Source organism: Ursus arctos, chromosome Y (genome assembly GCF_023065955.2).
Source record: "Ursus arctos isolate Adak ecotype North America chromosome Y, UrsArc2.0, whole genome shotgun sequence".
Taxonomy (NCBI): Eukaryota; Metazoa; Chordata; class Mammalia; order Carnivora; family Ursidae; genus Ursus; species Ursus arctos.
The window spans coordinates 4,182,652-4,206,606 of record NC_079874.1 but is presented as its reverse complement, the minus strand read 5'-3'; positions in this window follow the sequence as shown (position 1 = coordinate 4,206,606).

Genomic DNA, 23,955 nt, shown 5'->3' with positions numbered 1-23,955 from the left:
CATCAACACTTGGAACTGCCCTAACATACTCACAAACGTTTTCCCGACACACACATACACAAGAAACACACACAAACACCCATGGAATTTTTCTTACAGGCGTACACAGGGGGTTCTGAAACACACACAGACACACACACACTATCACACTCACAACACCGCACTCACACTGGGTCTCCAACACAGCCGTCAACACTTGAAACTGCTTTAACATAATCACAAACATGGTCCTGACACACACATATACAAATAACACACACAAACACCCATCGACTTTTTCTTGCAGGCATACACAATGGTTTCCTGCAAACACACACACACACACACACACACAAAAGTCACACTCACGACAGAGCACTCACATTGGATCTCCAGCAGAGCCATGAACACTTGGAATTACCTTAACATATTCACAAACGTGGTCCCGAAACACACATGCAGAAGAAACACACAAAAACACACTACGACTTTTTCTTACAGACATACACAATGGTATCCAGCAAAACACACACACACACACATACACTATCACACGCACAACACAGCACTCACACTGGGTCCCCGGCATAGCCATCAACAGTTGGAAGTGCCCTAACATACTCACAAACGTGGTCCCGACACACACATACACAAGAAACACACACAAACTCCCATTGACTTTTACTTACAGTCATGCACAATGGATTCCGCAAACACACACACACACACACTCTCACACTCACAACACAGCGTTCACACTGGCACTTGAATCTGCCCTAACATACAAACAAACGTGGTCCCGACACACACATACACAAGAAACACACACAAACACCCATCAACATTTTGTTACAGGCAGACAGAGTGGGGTTTCCCCAAACACACACACACACACACACTGTCACACTAACAGCACAGTACGCACACTGGGCCTCGGCAGAGCCATCAACACTTGGAACTGCCCTAACATACTCACAAACGTTTTCCCGACACACACATACACAAGAAACACACACAAACACCCATCGACTTTTTCTTACAGGCATACACAACGGTTTCCCGCGAACACACACACACACAGTCACACTTACAACACAGCACTCACAATGGGTATCCAGCAGAACCATCAACACTTGGAACTGCCCTAAAATATTGACAAATGTGGTCGCGACACACACATACACATGAAACTCACACACACATCCATCGACTTATTCTTACAGGCATACACAATGTGTTCCCGCCAACACAAACACACACAGAAACACACACTGCCACACTCACAACACAGCATTCACACTGGCACTTGGAACTGCCACAACATACTCACATACGTGGTCCCGACACACACATACACAAGAAACACACACAAACACCCATCGACTTTTTCTTAGAAGCATACACTGTGGGGTTCCCCCAAACACACACACACACAGAGACACACACACACTGTCACACTCACAACACAGCACTCTCACTGGGTCTCCAGCAGAGCCATCAACACTTGGAACTGCCCTAACATATTCACAAATGTGGTCCCGACACACAAATACAGAAGAAACACACACAAACACCCATCGAATTTTTCTTATAGGCATACAGACTGGTTTCCTGCAAACACACACACAGACACGCACACACACTGTCACACTCACAACACACACTCACACTGGATATCCAGCAAACTCGTGAACACTTGGAACTGCCCTCACACACTCACAAATGTGGATCTGAAACACAATACGCAAGAACACACAAATACACCCATCGACATTTTCATACAGGCATAAACAATGGTTACCCGAAAACACACACACACACACACACACACAGTGTCACACTCGAAACACAGCACTCACACTGGGCCTCGGCAGAGCCATCAACACTTGGAACTGCCCTAACATACTCACAAACGTTTTCCCGACACACACATACACAAGAAACACACAGAAACACCCATGGAGTTTTTCTTACAGGCGTACACAGGGGGTTCTGAAACACACACAGACACACACACACTATCACACTCACAACACAGCACTCACACTGGGTCTGCAACACAGCCGTCAACACTTGGAACTGCTTTAACATAATCACAAACATGGTCCTTACACACACATATACAAATAACACACACAAACACCCATCGACTTTTTCTTGCAGGCATACACAATGGTTTCCTGCAAACACACACACACACAAACACACACAAAAGTCACACTCACGACAGAGAACTCACATTGGATCTCCAGCAGAGCCATGAACACTTGGAATTACCTTAACATGTTCACAAACGTGGTCCCGAAACACACATGCAGAAGAAACACACAAAAACACCCTACGACTTTTTCTTACAGACATACACAATGTTATCCAGCAAAACACACACACACACACACACATACACTATCACACGCACAACACAGCACTCACACTGGGTCCCCGGCATAGCCATCAACAGTTGGAACTGCCCTAACATACTCACAAACGTGGTCCCGACACACACATACACAAGAAACACACACAAACTCCCATTGACTTTTACTTACAGTCATGCACAATGGTTTCCGCAAACACACACACACACACACTCTCACAACACAGCATTCACACTGGCACTTGAATCTGCCCTAACATACAAACAAACGTGGTCCCGACACACACATACACAAGAAACACACACAAACACCCATCAACATTTTGTTACAGGCAGACAGAGTGGGGTTTCCCCAAACACACACACACACACACACACACACTGTCACACTAAAAGCGCAGTACGCACACTGGGCCTCGGCAGAGCCATCAACACTTGGAACTGCCCTAACATACTCACAAACGTTTTCCCGACACACACATACACAAGAAACACACACAAACACCCATTGACTTTTTCTTACAGGCATACACAACGGTTTCCCGCGAACACACACACACACAGTCACACTTACAACACAGCACTCACAATGGGTATCCAGCAGAACCATCAACACTTGGAACTGCCCTAAAATATTGACAAATGTGGTCGCGACACACACATACACATGAAACTCACACACACATCCATCGACATATTCTTACAGGCATACACAATGTTTTCCCGCCAACACAAACACACACAGAAACACACACTGCCACACTCACAACACAGCATTCACACTGGCACTTGGAACTGCCACAACATACTCACATACGTGGTCCCGACACACACATACACAAGAACCACACACAAACACCCATCGACTTTTTCTTAGAAGCATACACTGTGGGGTTCCCCCAAACACACACACACACAGAGACACACACACACTGTCACACTCACAACACAGCACTCTCACTGGGTCTCCAGCAGAGCCATCAACACTTGGAACTGCCCTAACATATTCACAAATGTGGTCCCGACACACACATACAGAAGAAACACACACAAACACCCATGGAATTTTTCTTATACGCATACAGACTGGTTTCCTGCAAACACACACACAGACACGCACACACACTGTCACACTCACAACACACACTCACACTGGATATCCAGCAAACTCATGAACACTTGGAACTGCCCTCACACACTCACAATGTGGATCTGAAACACAATACGCAAGAACACACAAATACACATATCGACTTTTTCATACAGGCATACACAATGGTTACCCGAAAACACACACACACACACACTCTCACACTCACAACACAGCACTCACTCTGTACCTCGGCAGAGACATCAACAGTTGGAACTGCCCTCACACACTCACAAACGTTTTCCCAACACAGACATACAGAAGAAACACACAAACACCCATCGACATTTTCTTACAGGCGTACACAATGGTTTCCCGCAAACACACGCGCACACACACTATCACACTCACAACACGGCACTCACAGTGCGTATCCAGCAGAGCCATCAACACTTGGAACTGCCCTCACACACTCACAAATGTGGATCTGAAACACAATACGCAAGAACACAAATACACCCATCGACTTTTTCATACAGGCATACACAATGGTTACCAGAAAACACACACACACACACACACACACACACTGTCACACTCGCAACACAGCACTCACACTGGGCCTCGGCAGAGCCATCAACACTTGGAACTGCCCTAACATACTCACAAACGTTTTCCCGACACACACATACACAAGAAACACACACAAACAGCCATGGAATTTTTCTTACAGGCGTACACAGGGGGTTCTGAAACACACACAGACACACACACACTATCACACTCACAACACAGCACTCACACTGGGTCTCCAACACAGCCGTCAACACTTGGAACTGCTTTAACATAATCACAAACATGGTCCTGACACACACATATACAAATAACACACACAAACACCCATCGACTTTTTCTTGCAGGCATACACAATGGTTTCCTGCAAACACACACACACACAAACACACACAAAAGTCACACTCACGACAGAGAACTCACATTGGATCTCCAGCAGAGCCATGAACACTTGGAATTACCTTAACATGTTCACAAACGTGGTCCCGAAACACACATGCAGAAGAAACACACAAAAACACCCTACGACTTTTTCTTACAGACATACACAATGGTATCCAGCAAAACACACACACACACACACATACAGTATCACACGCACAACACAGCACTCACACTGGGTCCCCGGCATAGCCATCAACAGTTGGAACTGCCCTAACATACTCACAAACGTGGTCCCGACACACACATACACAAGAAACACACACAAACTCCCATTGACTTTTACTTACAGTCATGCACAATGGTTTCCGCAAACACACACACACACACACTCTCACAACACAGCATTCACACTGGCACTTGAATCTGCCCTAACATACAAACAAACGTGGTCCCGACACACACATACACAAGAAACACACACAAACACCCATCAACATTTTGTTACAGGCAGACAGTGTGGGGTTTCCCCAAACACACACACACACACACACACACACACACACACACACACTGTCACACTAAAAGCACAGTACGCACACTGGGCCTCGGCAGAGCCATCAACACTTGGAACTGCCCTAACATACTCACAAACGTTTTCCCGACACACACATACACAAGAAACACACACAAACACCCATTGACTTTTTCTTACAGGCATACACAACGGTTTCCCGCGAACACACACACACACAGTCACACTTACAACACAGCACTCACAATGGGTATCCAGCAGAACCATCAACACTTGGAACTGCCCTAAAATATTGACAAATGTGGTCGCGACACACACATACACATGAAACTCACACACACATCCATCGACATATTCTTTCAGGCATACACAATGTTTTCCCGCCAACACAAACACACACAGAAACACACACTGCCACACTCACAACACAGCATTCACACTGGCACTTGGAACTGCCACAACATACTCACATACGTGGTCCCGACACACACATACACAAGAACCACACACAAACACCCATCGACTTTTTCTTAGAAGCATACACTGTGGGGTTCCCCCAAACACACACACACACAGAGACACACACACACTGTCACACTCACAACACAGCACTCTCACTGGGTCTCCAGCAGAGCCATCAACACTTGGAACTGCCCTAACATATTCACAAATGTGGTCCCGACACACACATACAGAAGAAACACACACAAACACCCATGGAATTTTTCTTATAGGCATACAGGCTGGTTTCCTGCAAACACACACACAGACACGCACACACACTGTCACACTCACAACACACACTCACACTGGATATCCAGCAAACTCATGAACACTTGGAACTGCCCTCACACACTCACAAATGTGGATCTGAAACACAATACGCAAGAACACACAAATACACATATCGACTTTTTCATACAGGCATACACAATGGTTACCCGAAAACACACACACACACACACTCTCACACTCACAACACAGCACTCACTCTGTACCTCGGCAGAGACATCAACAGTTGGAACTGCCCTCACACACTCACAAACGTTTTCCCAACACAGACATACAGAAGAAACACACAAACACCCATCGACATTTTCTTACAGGCGTACACAATGGTTTCCCGCAAACACACGCGCACACACACTATCACACTCACAACACGGCACTCACAGTGCGTATCCAGCAGAGCCATCAACACTTGGAACTGCCCTCACACACTCACAAATGTGGATCTGAAACACAATACGCAAGAACACAAATACACCCATCGACTTTTTCATACAGGCATACACAATGGTTACCAGAAAACACACACACACACACACACACACACACTGTCACACTCGCAACACAGCACTCACACTGGGCCTCGGCAGAGCCATCAACACTTGGAACTGCCCTAACATACTCACAAACGTTTTCCCGACACACACATACACAAGAAACACACACAAACAGCCATGGAATTTTTCTTACAGGCGTACACAGGGGGTTCTGAAACACACACAGACACACACACACTATCACACTCACAACACAGCACTCACACTGGGTCTCCAACACAGCCGTCAACACTTGGAACTGCTTTAACATAATCACAAACATGGTCCTGACACACACATATACAAATAACACACACAAACACCCATCGACTTTTTCTTGCAGGCATACACAATGGTTTCCTGCAAACACACACACACACACACACACACACAAAAGTCACACTCACGACAGAGCACTCACATTGGATCTCCAGCAGAGCCATGAACACTTGGAATTACCTTAACATATTCACAAACGTGGTCCCGAAACACACATGCAGAAGAAACACACAAAAACACCCTACGACTTTTTCTTACAGACATACACAATGGTATCCAGCAAAACACACACACACACACACACACATACACTATCACACGCACAACACAGCACTCACACTGGGTCCCCGGCATAGCTATCAACAGTTGGAACTGCCCTAACATACTCACAAACGTGGTCCCAACACACACATACACAAGAAACACACACAAACTCCCATTGACTTTTACTTACAGTCATGCACAATGGTTTCCGCAAACACACACACACACACTATCACACTCACAAAACAGCATTCACACTGGCACTTGAATCTGCCCTAACATACATACAAACGTGGTCCCGACACACACATACACAAGAAACACACACAAACACCCATCAACTTTTTGTTATAGGCAGACAGAGTGGGGTTTCCACAAACACACACACACACACACACAAACACACTGTCACACTAACAGCACAGTACGCACACTGGGCCTCTGCAGAGCCATCAACACTTGGAACTGCACTAACATACTCACAAACGTTTTACCGACACACACATACACCAGAAACACACACAAACACCCATCGACCTTTTCTTACAGGCATACACAACGGTTTCCCGTGAACACACACACACAGTCACACTTACAACACAGCACTCACAATGGGTATCCAGCAGAACCATCAACACTTGGAACTGCTCTAAAATATTGACAAATGTGGTCGCGACACACACATACACATGAAACTCACACACACATCCATCGACTTATTCTTACAGGCATACACAATGTTTTCCCGCCAACACAAACACACACAAAAACACACACTGCCACACTCACAACACAGCATTCACACTGGCACTTGGAACTGCCACAACATACTCACATACGTGGTCCCGACACACACATACACAAGAAACACACACAAACACCCATCGACTTTTTCTTAGAAGCATACACTGTGGGGTTGCCCCAAACACACACACACACAGATAGACACACACACACTGTCACACTCACAACACAGCACTCTCACTGGGTCTCCAGCAGAGCCATCAACACTTGGAACTGCCCTAACATATTCACAAATGTGGTCCCGACACACACATACAGAAGAAACACACACAAACACCCATGGAATTTTTCTTATAGGCATACAGGCTGGTTTCCTGCAAACACACACACAGACACGCACACACACTGTCACACTCACAACACACACTCACACTGGATATCCAGCAAACTCATGAACACTTGGAACTGCCCTCACACACTCACAAATGTGGATCTGAAACACAATACGCAAGAACACACAAATACACCCATCGACTTTTTCATACAGGCATACACAATGGTTACCCGAAAACACACACACACACACACAAACTCTCACACTCACAACACAGCACTCACTCTGTACCTCGGCAGAGACATCAACACTTGGAACTGCCCTCACACACTCACAAATGTGGATCTGAAACACAATACGCAAGAACACACAAATACACCCATCGACTTTTTCATACAGGCATACACAATGGTTACCCGAAAACACACACACACACACACACACACTCTCACACTCACAACACAGCACTCACACTGGGCCTCGGCAGTGCCATCAACACTTGGAACTGGCCTCACATACTCACAAACGTTTTCCCGAAACACACATACACAAGAAACACACACAAACACCCATGGAATTTTTCTTACAGGCGTACACAGGGGGTTCTGAAACACAGACAGACACACACACACTCTCACACTCACAACATAGCACTCACACTGGGTCTCCAACACAGCCGTCAACACTTGGAACTGCTTTAAAATAATCACAAACATGTTCCTGACACAGACATATACATATAACACACACAAACACCCATCGACTTTTTCTTGCAGGCATACACAATGGTTTCCTGCAAACACACACACACACACACACACACACAAAAGTCACACTCACGACAGAGCACTCACATTGGATCTCCAGCAGAGCCATGAACACTTGGAATTACCTTAACATATTCACAAACGTGGTCCCGAAACACACATGCAGAAGAAACACACAAAAACACCCTACGACTTTTTCTTACAGACATACACAATGGTATCCGGCTAAACACACACACACACACACATACACTATCACACGCACAACACAGCACTCACACTGGGTCCCCGGCATAGCCATCAACAGTTGGAACTGCCCTAACATACTCACAAACGTGGTCCCGACACACACATACACAAGAAACACACACAAACTCCCATTGACTTTTACTTACAGTCATGCACAATGGTTTCCGCAAACACACACACACACACACTCTCACACTCACAACACAGCGTTCACACTGGCACTTGAATCTGCCCTAACATACAAACAAACGTGGTCCCGACACACACATACACAAGAAACACACACAAACACCCATCAACATTTTGTTACAGGCAGACAGAGTGGGGTTTCCCCAAACACACACACACACACACACACACACACACACACACTGTCACACTAACAGCACAGTACGCACACTGGGCCTCGGCAGAGCCATCAACACTTGGAACTGCCCTAACATACTCACAAACGTTTTCCCGACACACACATACACAAGAAACACACACAAACACCCATCGACTTTTTCTTACAGGCATACACAACAGTTTCCCGTGAACACACACACACACAGTCACACTTACAACACAGGACTCACAATGGGTATCCAGCAGAACCATCAACACTTGGAACTGCCCTAAAATATTGACAAATGTGGTCGCGACACACACATACACATGAAACTCACACAAACATCCATCGACTTATTCTTACAGGCATACACAATGTTTTCCCGCCAACACAAACACACACAGAAACACACACTGCCACACTCACAACACAGCATTCACACTGGCACTTGGAACTGCCACAACATACTCACATACGTGGTCCCGACACACACATACACAAGAAACACACACAAACACCCATCGACTTTTTCTTAGAAGCATACACTGTGGGGTTCCCCCAAACACACACACACACAGAGACACACACACACTATCACACTCACAACACAGCACTCTCACTGGGTCTCCAGCAGAGCCATCAACACTTGGAACTGCCCTAACATATTCACAAATGTGGTCCCGACACACACATACAGAAGAAACACACACAAACACCCATGGAATTTTTCTTATAGGCATACAGACTGGTTTCCTGCAAACACACACACAGACACGCACACACACTGTCACACTCACAACACACACTCACACTGGATATCCAGCAAACTCGTGAACACTTGGAACTGCCCTCACACACTCACAAATGTGGATCTGAAACACTATACGCAAGAACACACAAATACACCCATCGACTTTTTCATACAGGCATACACAATGGTTACCCGAAAACACACACACACACACACACACACTCTCACACTCACAACACAGCACTAACTCTGTACCTCGGCAGAGACATCAACAGTTGGAACTGCCCTCACACTCTCACAAATGTGGATCTGAAACACAATACGCAAGAACACACAAATACACCCATCGACTTTTTCATACAGGCATACACAATGGTTACCGGAAAACACACACACACACACACACACACTGTCACACTCGCAACACAGCACTCACACTGGGCCTCGGCAGAGCCATCAACACTTGGAACTGCCCTAACATACTCACAAACGTTTTCCCGACACACACATACACAAGAAACACACACAAACACCCATGGAATTTTTCTTACAGGCGTACACAGGGGGTTCTGAAACACACACAGACACACACACACTATCACACTCACAACACCGCACTCACACTGGGTCTCCAACACAGCCGTCAACACTTGGAACTGCTTTAACATAATCACAAACATGGTCCTGACACACACATATACAAATAACACACACAAACACCCATCGACTTTTTCTTGCATGCATACACAATGGTTTCCTGCAAACACACACACACACACACAAAAGTCACACTCACGACAGAGCACTCACATTGGATCTCCAGCAGAGCCATGAACACTTGGAATTACCTTAACATATTCACAAACGTGGTCCCGAAACACACATGCAGAAGAAACACACAAAAACACCCTACGACTTTTTCTTACAGACATACACAATGGTATCCAGCAAAACACACACACACACACACACATACACTATCACACGCACAACACAGCACTCACACTGGGTCCCCGGCATAGCCATCAACAGTTGGAACTGCCCTAACATACTCACAAACGTGGTCCCGACACACACATACACAAGAAACACACACAAACTCCCATTGACTTTTACTTACAGTCATGCACAATGGTTTCCGCAAACACACACACACACACACTATCACACTCACAACACAGCATTCACACTGGCACTTGAATCTGCCCTAACATACAAACAAACGTGGTCCCGACACACACATACACAAGAAACACACACAAACACCCATCAACATTTTGTTACAGGCAGACAGAGTGGGGTTTCCCCAAACACACACACACACACACACACACACACTGTCACACTAACAGCACAGTACGCACACTGGGCCTCGGCAGAGCCATCAACACTTGGAACTGCCCTAACATACTCACAAACGTTTTCCCGACACACACATACACAAGAAACACACACAAACACCCATCGACTTTTTCTTACAGGCATACACAACGGTTTCCAGCGAACACACACACACAGAGTCACACTTACAACACAGCACTCACAATGGGTATCCAGCAGAACCATCAACACTTGGAACTGCCCTAAAATATTGACAAATGTGGTCGCGACACACACATACACATGAAACTCACACACACATCCATCGACTTATTCTTACAGGCATACACAATGTTTTCCCGCCAACACAAACACACACAGAAACACACACTGCCACACTCACAACACAGCATTCACACTGGCACTTGGAACTGCCACAACATACTCACATACGTGGTCCCGACACACACATACACAAGAAACACACACAAACACCCATTGACTTTTTCTTAGAAGCATACACTGTGGGGTTCCCCCAAACACACACACACACAGAGACACACACACACTATCACACTCACAACACAGCACTCTCACTGGGTCTCCAGCAGAGCCATCAACACTTGGAACTGCCCTAACATATTCACAAATGTGGTCCCGACACACACATACAGAAGAAACACACACAAACACCCATGGAATTTTTCTTATAGGCATACAGACTGGTTTCCTGCAAACACACACACAGACACGCACACACACTGTCACACTCACAACACACACTCACACTGGATATCCAGCAAACTCGTGAACACTTGGAACTGCCCTCACACACTCAGAAATGTGGATCTGAAACACAATACGCAAGAACACAAATACACCCATCGACTTTTTCATACAGGCATACACAATGGTTACCAGAAAACACACACACACACACACACACACACTGTCACACTCGCAACACAGCACTCACACTGGGCCTCGGCAGAGCCATCAACACTTGGAACTGCCCTAACATACTCACAAACGTTTTCCCGACACACACATACACAAGAAACACACACAAACACCCATGGAATTTTTCTTACAGGCATACACAGGGGGTTCTGAAACACACACAGACACACACACACTATCACACTCACAACACAGCACTCACACTGGGTCTCCAACACAGCCGTCAACACTTGGAACTGCTTTAACATAATCACAAACATGGTCCTGACACACACATATACAAATAACACACACAAACACCCATCGACTTTTTCTTGCAGGCATACACAATGGTTTCCTGCAAACACACACACACACACACACACACACAAAAGTCACACTCAGGACAGAGCACTCACATTGGATCTCCAGCAGAGCCATGAACACTTGGAATTACCTTAACATATTCACAAACGTGGTCCCGAAACACACATGCAGAAGAAACACACAAAAACACCCTACGACTTTTTCTTACAGACATACACAATGGTATCCAGCAAAACACACACACACACACACACATACACTATCACACGCACAACACAGCACTCACACTGGGTCCCCGGCATAGCCATCAACAGTTGGAACTGCCCTAACATACTCACAAACGTGGTCCCAACACACACATACACAAGAAACACACACAAACTCCCATTGACTTTTACTTACAGTCATGCACAATGGTTTCCGCAAACACACACACACACACTATCACACTCACAACACAGCATTCACACTGGCACTTGAATCTGCCCTAACATACAAACAAACGTGGTCCCGACACACACATACACAAGAAACACACACAAACACCCATCAACTTTTTGTTATAGGCAGACAGAGTGGGGTTTCCACAAACACACACACACACACACACAAACACACTGTCACACTAACAGCACAGTACGCACACTGGGCCTCTGCAGAGCCATCAACACTTGGAACTGCACTAACATACTCACAAACGTTTTACCGACACACACATACACCAGAAACACACACAAACACCCATCGACCTTTTCTTACAGGCATACACAACGGTTTCCCGTGAACACACACACACAGTCACACTTACAACACAGCACTCACAATGGGTATCCAGCAGAACCATCAACACTTGGAACTGCTCTAAAATATTGACAAATGTGGTCGCGACACACACATACACATGAAACTCACACACACATCCATCGACTTATTCTTACAGGCATACACAATGTTTTCCCGCCAACACAGACACACACATAAACACACACTGCCACACTCACAACACAGCATTCACACTGGCACTTGGAACTGCCACAACATACTCACATACGTGGTCCCGACACACACATACACAAGAAACACACACAAACACCCATCGACTTTTTCTTAGAAGCATACACTGTGGGGTTGCCCCAAACACACACACACACACATAGACACACACACACTGTCACACTCACAACACAGCACTCTCACTGGGTCTCCAGCAGAGCCATCAACACTTGGAACTGCCCTAACATATTCACAAATGTGGTCCCGACACACACATACAGAAGAAACACACACAAACACCCATGGAATTTTTCTTATAGGCATACAGGCTGGTTTCCTGCAAACACACACACAGACACGCACACACACTGTCACACTCACAACACACACTCACACTGGATATCCAGCAAACTCATGAACACTTGGAACTGCCCTCACACACTCACAAATGTGGATCTGAAACACAATACGCAAGAACACACAAATACACCCATCGACTTTTTCATACAGGCATACACAATGGTTACCCGAAAACACACACACACACACACAAACTCTCACACTCACAACACAGCACTCACTCTGTACCTCGGCAGAGACATCAACACTTGGAACTGCCCTCACACACTCACAAATGTGGATCTGAAACACAATACGCAAGAACACACAAATACACCCATCGACTTTTTCATACAGGCATACACAATGGTTACCCGAAAACACACACACACACACACACACACTCTCACACTCACAACACAGCACTCACACTGGGCCTCGGCAGAGCCATCAACACTTGGAACTGGCCTCACATACTCACAAACGTTTTCCCGAAACACACATACACAAGAAACACACACAAACACCCATGGAATTTTTCTTACAGGCGTACACAGGGGGTTCTGAAACACAGACAGACACACACACACTCTCACACTCACAACATAGCACTCACACTGGGTCTCCAACACAGCCGTCAACACTTGGAACTGCTTTAAAATAATCACAAACATGTTCCTGACACAGACATATACATATAACACACACAAACACCCATCGACTTTTTCTTGCAGGCATACACAATGGTTTCCTGCAAACACACACACACACACACACACACAAAAGTCACACTCACGACAGAGCACTCACATTGGATCTCCAGCAGAGCCATGAACACTTGGAATTACCTTAACATATTCACAAACGTGGTCCCGAAACACACATGCAGAAGAAACACACAAAAACACCCTACGACTTTTTCTTACAGACATACACAATGGTATCCGGCTAAACACACACACACACACACATACACTATCACACGCACAACACAGCACTCACACTGGGTCCCCGGCATAGCCATCAACAGTTGGAACTGCCCTAACATACTCACAAACGTGGTCCCGACACACACATACACAAGAAACACACACAAACTCCCATTGACTTTTACTTACAGTCATGCACAATGGTTTCCGCAAACACACACACACACACACTCTCACACTCACAACACAGCGTTCACACTGGCACTTGAATCTGCCCTAACATACAAACAAACGTGGTCCCGACACACACATACACAAGAAACACACACAAACACCCATCAACATTTTGTTACAGGCAGACAGAGTGGGGTTTCCCCAAACACACACACACACACACACACACACACACACACTGTCACACTAACAGCACAGTACGCACACTGGGCCTCGGCAGAGCCATCAACACTTGGAACTGCCCTAACATACTCACAAACGTTTTCCCGACACACACATACACAAGAAACACACACAAACACCCATCGACTTTTTCTTACAGGCATACACAACAGTTTCCCGTGAACACACACACACACAGTCACACTTACAACACAGGACTCACAATGGGTATCCAGCAGAACCATCAACACTTGGAACTGCCCTAAAATATTGACAAATGTGGTCGCGACACACACATACACATGAAACTCACACACACATCCATCGACTTATTCTTACAGGCATACACAATGTTTTCCCGCCAACACAAACACACACAGAAACACACACTGCCACACTCACAACACAGCATTCACACTGGCACTTGGAACTGCCACAACATACTCACATACGTGGTCCCGACACACACATACACAAGAAACACACACAAACACCCATCGACTTTTTCTTAGAAGCATACACTGTGGGGTTCCCCCAAACACACACACACACAGAGACACACACACACTATCACACTCACAACACAGCACTCTCACTGGGTCTCCAGCAGAGCCATCAACACTTGGAACTGCCCTAACATATTCACAAATGTGGTCCCGACACACACATACAGAAGAAACACACACAAACACCCATGGAATTTTTCTTATAGGCATACAGACTGGTTTCCTGCAAACACACACACAGACACGCACACACACTGTCACACTCACAACACACACTCACACTGGATATCCAGCAAACTCGTGAACACTTGGAACTGCCCTCACACACTCACAAATGTGGATCTGAAACACTATACGCAAGAACACACAAATACACCCATCGACTTTTTCATACAGGCATACACAATGGTTACCCGAAAACACACACACACACACACACACACTCTCACACTCACAACACAGCACTAACTCTGTACCTCGGCAGAGACATCAACAGTTGGAACTGCCCTCACACTCTCACAAATGTGGATCTGAAACACAATACGCAAGAACACACAAATACACCCATCGACTTTTTCATACAGGCATACACAATGGTTACCGGAAAACACACACACACACACACACACACTGTCACACTCGCAACACAGCACTCACACTGGGCCTCGGCAGAGCCATCAACACTTGGAACTGCCCTAACATACTCACAAACGTTTTCCCGACACACACATACACAAGAAACACACACAAACACCCATGGAATTTTTCTTACAGGCGTACACAGGGGGTTCTGAAACACACACAGACACACACACACTATCATACTCACAACACCGCACTCACACTGGGTCTCCAACACAGCCGTCAACACTTGGAACTGCTTTAACATAATCACAAACATGGTCCTGACACACACATATACAAATAACACACACAAACACCCATCGAATTTTTCTGGCCTGCATACACAATGGTTTCCTGCAAACACACACACACACACACAAAAGTCACACTCACGACAGAGCACTCACATTGGATCTCCAGCAGAGCCATGAACACTTGGAATTACCTTAACATATTCACAAACGTGGTCCCGAAACACACATGCAGAAGAAACACACAAAAACACCCTACGACTTTTTCTTACAGACATACACAATGGTATCCAGCAAAACACACACACACACACACACACATACACTATCACACGCACAACACAGCACTCACACTGGGTCCCCGGCATAGCCATCAACAGTTGGAACTGCCCTAACATACTCACAAACGTGGTCCCGACACACACATACACAAGAAACACACACAAACTCCCATTGACTTTTACTTACAGTCATGCACAATGGTTTCCGCAAACACACACACACACACACTATCACACTCACAACACAGCATTCACACTGGCACTTGAATCTGCCCTAACATACAAACAAACGTGGTCCCGACACACACATACACAAGAAACACACACAAACACCCATCAACATTTTGTTACAGGCAGACAGAGTGGGGTTTCCCCAAACACACACACACACACACACACACACACTGTCACACTAACAGCACAGTACGCACACTGGGCCTCGGCAGAGCCATCAACACTTGGAACTGCCCTAACATACTCACAAACGTTTTCCCGACACACACATACACAAGAAACACACACAAACACCCATCGACTTTTTCTTACAGGCATACACAACGGTTTCCAGCGAACACACACACACAGAGTCACACTTACAACACAGCACTCACAATGGGTATCCAGCAGAACCATCAACACTTGGAACTGCCCTAAAATATTGACAAATGTGGTCGCGACACACACATACACATGAAACTCACACACACATCCATCGACTTATTCTTACAGGCATACACAATGTTTTCCCGCCAACACAAACACACACAGAAACACACACTGCCACACTCACAACACAGCATTCACACTGGCACTTGGAACTGCCACAACATACTCACATACGTGGTCCCGACACACACATACACAAGAAACACACACAAACACCCATTGACTTTTTCTTAGAAGCATACACTGTGGGGTTCCCCCAAACACACACACACACAGAGACCCACACACACTATCACACTCACAACACAGCACTCTCACTGGGTCTCCAGCAGAGCCATCAACACTTGGAACTGCCCTAACATATTCACAAATGTGGTCCCGACACACACATACAGAAGAAACACACACAAACACCCATGGAATTTTTCTTATAGGCATACAGACTGGTTTCCTGCAAACACACACACAGACACGCACACACACTGTCACACTCACAACACACACTCACACTGGATATCCAGCAAACTCGTGAACACTTGGAACTGCCCTCACACACTCAGAAATGTGGATCTGAAACACAATACGCAAGAACACACAAATACACCCATCGACTTTTTCATACAGGCATACACAATGGTTACCCGAAAACACACACACACACACACACACACACACACACACTCACAACACAGCACTCACTCTGTACCTCGGCAGAGACATCAACACTTGGAACTGCCCTCACACACTCACAAATGTGGATCTGAAACACAATACGCAAGAACACACAAATACACCCATCGACTTTTTCATACAGGCATACACAATGGTTACCGGAAAACACACACACACACACACACTGTCACACTCGCAACACAGCACTCACACTGGGCCTCGGCAGAGCCATCAACACTTGGAACTGCCCTAACATACTCACAAACGTTTTCCCGACACACACATACACAAGAAACACACACAAACACCCATGGAATTTTTCTTACAGGCGTACACAGGGGGTTCTGAAACACACACAGACACACACACACTATCACACTCACAACACCGCACTCACACTGGGTCTCCAACACAGCCGTCAACACTTGGAACTGCTTTAACATAATCACAAACATGGTCCTGACACACACATATACAAATAACACACACAAACACCCATCGACTTTTTCTTGCAGGCATACACAATGGTTTCCTGCAAACACACACACACACACACACACACACACAAAAGTCACACTCACGACAGAGCACTCACATTGGATCTCCAGCAGAGCCATGAAAACTTGGAATTACTTTAACATATTCACAAACGTGGTCCCGAAACACACTTGCAGAAGAAACACACAAAAACACCCTACGACTTTTTCTTACAGACATACACAATGGTATCCAGCAAAACACACACACACACACACATACACTATCACACGCACAACACAACACTCACACTGGGTCCCCGGCATAGCCATCAACAGTTGGAAGTGCCCTAACATACTCACAAACGTGGTCCCGACACACACATACACAAGAAACACACACAAACTCCCATTGACTTTTACTTACAGTCATGCACAATGGTTTCCGCAAACACACACACACACACTATCACACTCACAACACAGCATTCACACTGGCACTTGAATCTGCCCTAACATACAAACAAACGTGGTCCCGACACACACATACACAAAAACACACACAAACACCCATCAACATTTTGTTACAAGCAGACAGAGTGGGGTTTCCCCAAACACACACACACACACACACACACACTGTCACACTAACAACACAGTACGCACACTGGGCCTCGGCAGAGCCATCAACACTTGGAACTGCCCTAACATACTCACAAACGTTTTCCCGACACACACATACACAAGAAACACACTCAAACACCCATCGACTTTTTCTTACAGGCATACACAACGGTTTCCCGCGAACACACACACACAGAGTCACACTTACAACACAGCATTCACAATGGGTATCCAGCAGAACCATCAACACTTGGAACTGCCCTAAAATATTGACAAATGTGGTCGCGACACACACATACACATGAAACTCACACAAACATCCATCGACTTATTCTTAGAGGCATACACAATGTTTTCCCGCCAACACAAACACACACAGAAACACACACTGCCACACTCACAACACAGCATTCACACTGGCAGTTGGAACTGCCACAACATACTCACATACGTGGCCCGACACACACATACACAAGAAACACACACAAACACCCATCGACTTTTTCTTAGAAGCATACACTGTGGGGTTCCCCCAAACACACACACACACAGAGACACACACACTATCACACTCACAACACAGCACTCTCACTGGGTCTCCAGCAGAGCCATCAACACTTGGAACTGCCCTAACATATTCACAAATGTGGTCCCGACACACACATACAGAAGAAACACACACAAACACCCATGGAATTTTTCTTATAGGCATACAGACTGGTTTCCTGCAAACACACACACAGACACGCACACACACTGTCACACTCACAACACACACTCACACTGGATATGCAGCAAACTCATGAACACTTGGAACTGCCCTCACACACTCAGAAATGTGGATCTGAAACACAATACGCAAGAACACACAAATACACCCATCGACTTTTTCATACAGGCATACACAATGGTTACCCGAAAACACACACACACACACACACACTCTCACACTCACAACACAGCACTCACACTGTACCTCGGCAGAGACATCAACAGTTGGAACTGCCCTCACACTCTCACAAATGTGGATCTGAAACACAATACGCAAGAACACACAAATACACCCATCGACTTTTTCATACAGGCATACACAATGGTTACCGGAAAACACACACACACACACAAAGACACTGTCACACTCGCAACACAGCACTCACACTGGGCCTCGGCAGAGCCATCAACACTTGGAACTGCCCTAACATACTCACAAACGTTTTCCCGACACACACATACACAAGAAACACACACAAACACCCATGGAATTTTTCTTACAGGCGTACACAGGGGGTTCTGAAACACACACAGACACACACACACTATCACACTCACAACACAGCACTCACACTGGGTCTCCAACACAGCCGTCAACACTTGGAACTGCTTTAACATAATCACAAACATGGTCCTGACACACACATATACAAATAACACACACAAACACCCATCCACTTTTTCTTGCAGGCATACACAATGGTTTCCTGCAAACACACACACACACACACACACAAAAGTCACACTCACGACAGAGCACTCACATTGGATCTCCAGCAGAGCCATGAACACTTGGAATTACCTTAACATATTCACAAACGTGGTCCCGAAACACACATGCAGAAGAAACACACAAAAACACCCTACGACTTTTTCTTACAGACATACACAATGGTATCCAGCAAAACACACACACACACACACACATACACTATCACACGCACAACACAGCACTCACACTGGGACCCCGGCATAGCCATCAACAGTTGGAACTGCCCTAACATACTCACAAACGTGGTCCCAACACACACATACACAAGAAACACACACAAACTCCCATTGACTTTTACTTACAGTCATGCACAATGGTTTCCGCAAACACACACACACACACTATCACACTCACAAAACAGCATTCACACTGGCACTTGAATCTGCCCTAACATACAAACAAACGTGGTCCCGACACACACATACACAAGAAACACACACAAACACCCATCAACTTTTTGTTACAGGCAGACAGAGTGGGGTTTCCCCAAACACACACACACACACACACAAACACACTGTCACACTAACAGCACAGTACGCACACTGGGCCTCTGCAGAGCCATCAACACTTGGAATTGCACTAACATACTCACAAACGTTTTACCGACACACACATACACCAGAAACACACACAAACACCCATCGACCTTTTCTTACAGGCATACACAACGGTTTCCCGTGAACACACACACACAGTCACACTTACAACACAGCACTCACAATGGGTATCCAGCAGAACCATCAACACTTGGAACTGCCCTAAAATATTGACAAATGTGGTTGCGACACACACATACACATGAAACTCACACACACATCCATCGACTTATTCTTACAGGCATACACAATGTTTTCCCGCCAACACAAACACACACAGAAACACACACTGTCACACTCACAACACAGCATTCACACTGGCAGTTGGAACTGCCACAACATACTCACATACGTGGCCCGACACACACATACACAAGAAACACACACAAACACCCATCGACTTTTTCTTAGAAGCATACACTGTGGGGTTCCCCCAAACACACACACACACACAGAGACACACACACACTATCACACTCACAACACAGCACTCTCACTGGGTCTCCAGCAGAGCCATCAACACTTGGAACTGCCCTAACATATTCACAAATGTGGTCCCGACACACACATACAGAAGAAACACACACAAACACCCATGGAATTTTTCTTATAGGCATACAGACTGGTTTCCTGCAAACACACACACAGACACGCACACACACTGTCACACTCACAACACACACTCACACTGGATATCCAGCAAACTCGTGAACACTTGGAACTGCCCTCACACACTCAGAAATGTGGATCTGAAACACAATACGCAAGAACACACAAATACACCCATCGACTTTTTCATACAGGCATACACAATGGTTACCCGAAAACACACATACACACACACACACACACTCTCACACTCACAACACAGCACTCACTCTGTACCTCGGCAGAGACATCAACACTTGGAACTGCCCTCACACACTCACAAATGTGGATCTGAAACACAATACGCAAGAACACACAAATACACCCATCAACTTTTTCATACAGGCATACACAATGGTTACCGGAAAACACACACACACACACACACACACACACTGTCACACTCGCAACACAGCACTCACACTGGGCCTCGGCAGAGCCATCAACACTTGGAACTGCCCTAACATACTCACAAACGTTTTCCCGACACACACATACACAAGAAACACACACAAACACCCATGGAATTTTTCTTACAGGCGTACACAGGGGGTTCTGAAACACACACAGACACACACACACTATCACACTCACAACACCGCACTCACACTGGGTCTCCAACACAGCCGTCAACACTTGAAACTGCTTTAACATAATCACAAACATGGTCCTGACACACACATATACAAATAACACACACAAACACCCATCGACTTTTTCTTGCAGGCATACACAATGGTTTCCTGCAAACACACACACACACACACACACACACACACACAAGTCACACTCACGACAGAGCACTCACATTGGATCTCCAGCAGAGCCATGAACACTTGGAATTACCTTAACATATTCACAAACGTGGTCCCGAAACACACATGCAGAAGAAACACACAAAAACACCCTACGACTTTTTCTTACAGACATACACAATGGTATCCAGCAAAACACACACACACACACACACACATACACTATCACACGCACAACACAGCACTCACACTGGGTCCCCGGCATAGCCATCAACACTTGGAACTGCCCTAACATACTCACAAACGTTTTACCGACACACACATACACAAGAAACACACACAAACACCCATCGACTTTTCTTAAAGGTGTACACAACGGTTTCCTGGAACACACACACACACAGTCACACTTACAACACAGCACTCACAATGGGTATCCAGCAGAACCATCAACACTTGGAACTGCCCTAAAATATTGACAAATGTGGTTGTGACACACACATATACATGAAACTCACGCAAACATCCATCGACTTATTCTTACAGGCATACACAATGTTTTCCCGCCAACACAAACACACACAGAAACACACACTGCCACACTCACAACACAGCATTCACACTGGCACTTGGAACTGCCACAACATACTCACATACGTGGTCCCGACACACACATACACAAGAAACACACACAAACACCCATCGACTTTTTCTTAGAAGCATACACTGTGGGGTTCCCCCAAACACACACACACACACACAGACACACACACACTTTCACACTCACAACACAGCACTCTCACTGGGTCTCCAGCAGAGCCATCAACACTTGGAACTGCCCTAACATATTCACAAATGTGGTCCCGACACACACATACAGAAGAAACACACACAAACACCCATCGAATTTTTCTTATAGGCATACAGACTGGTTTCCTGCAAACACACACACAGACACGCACACACACTGTCACACTCACAACACACACTCACACTGGATATCCAGCAAACTCATAAACATTTGGAACTGCCCTCACACACTCACAAATGTGGATCTGAAACACAATACGCAAGAACACACAAATACA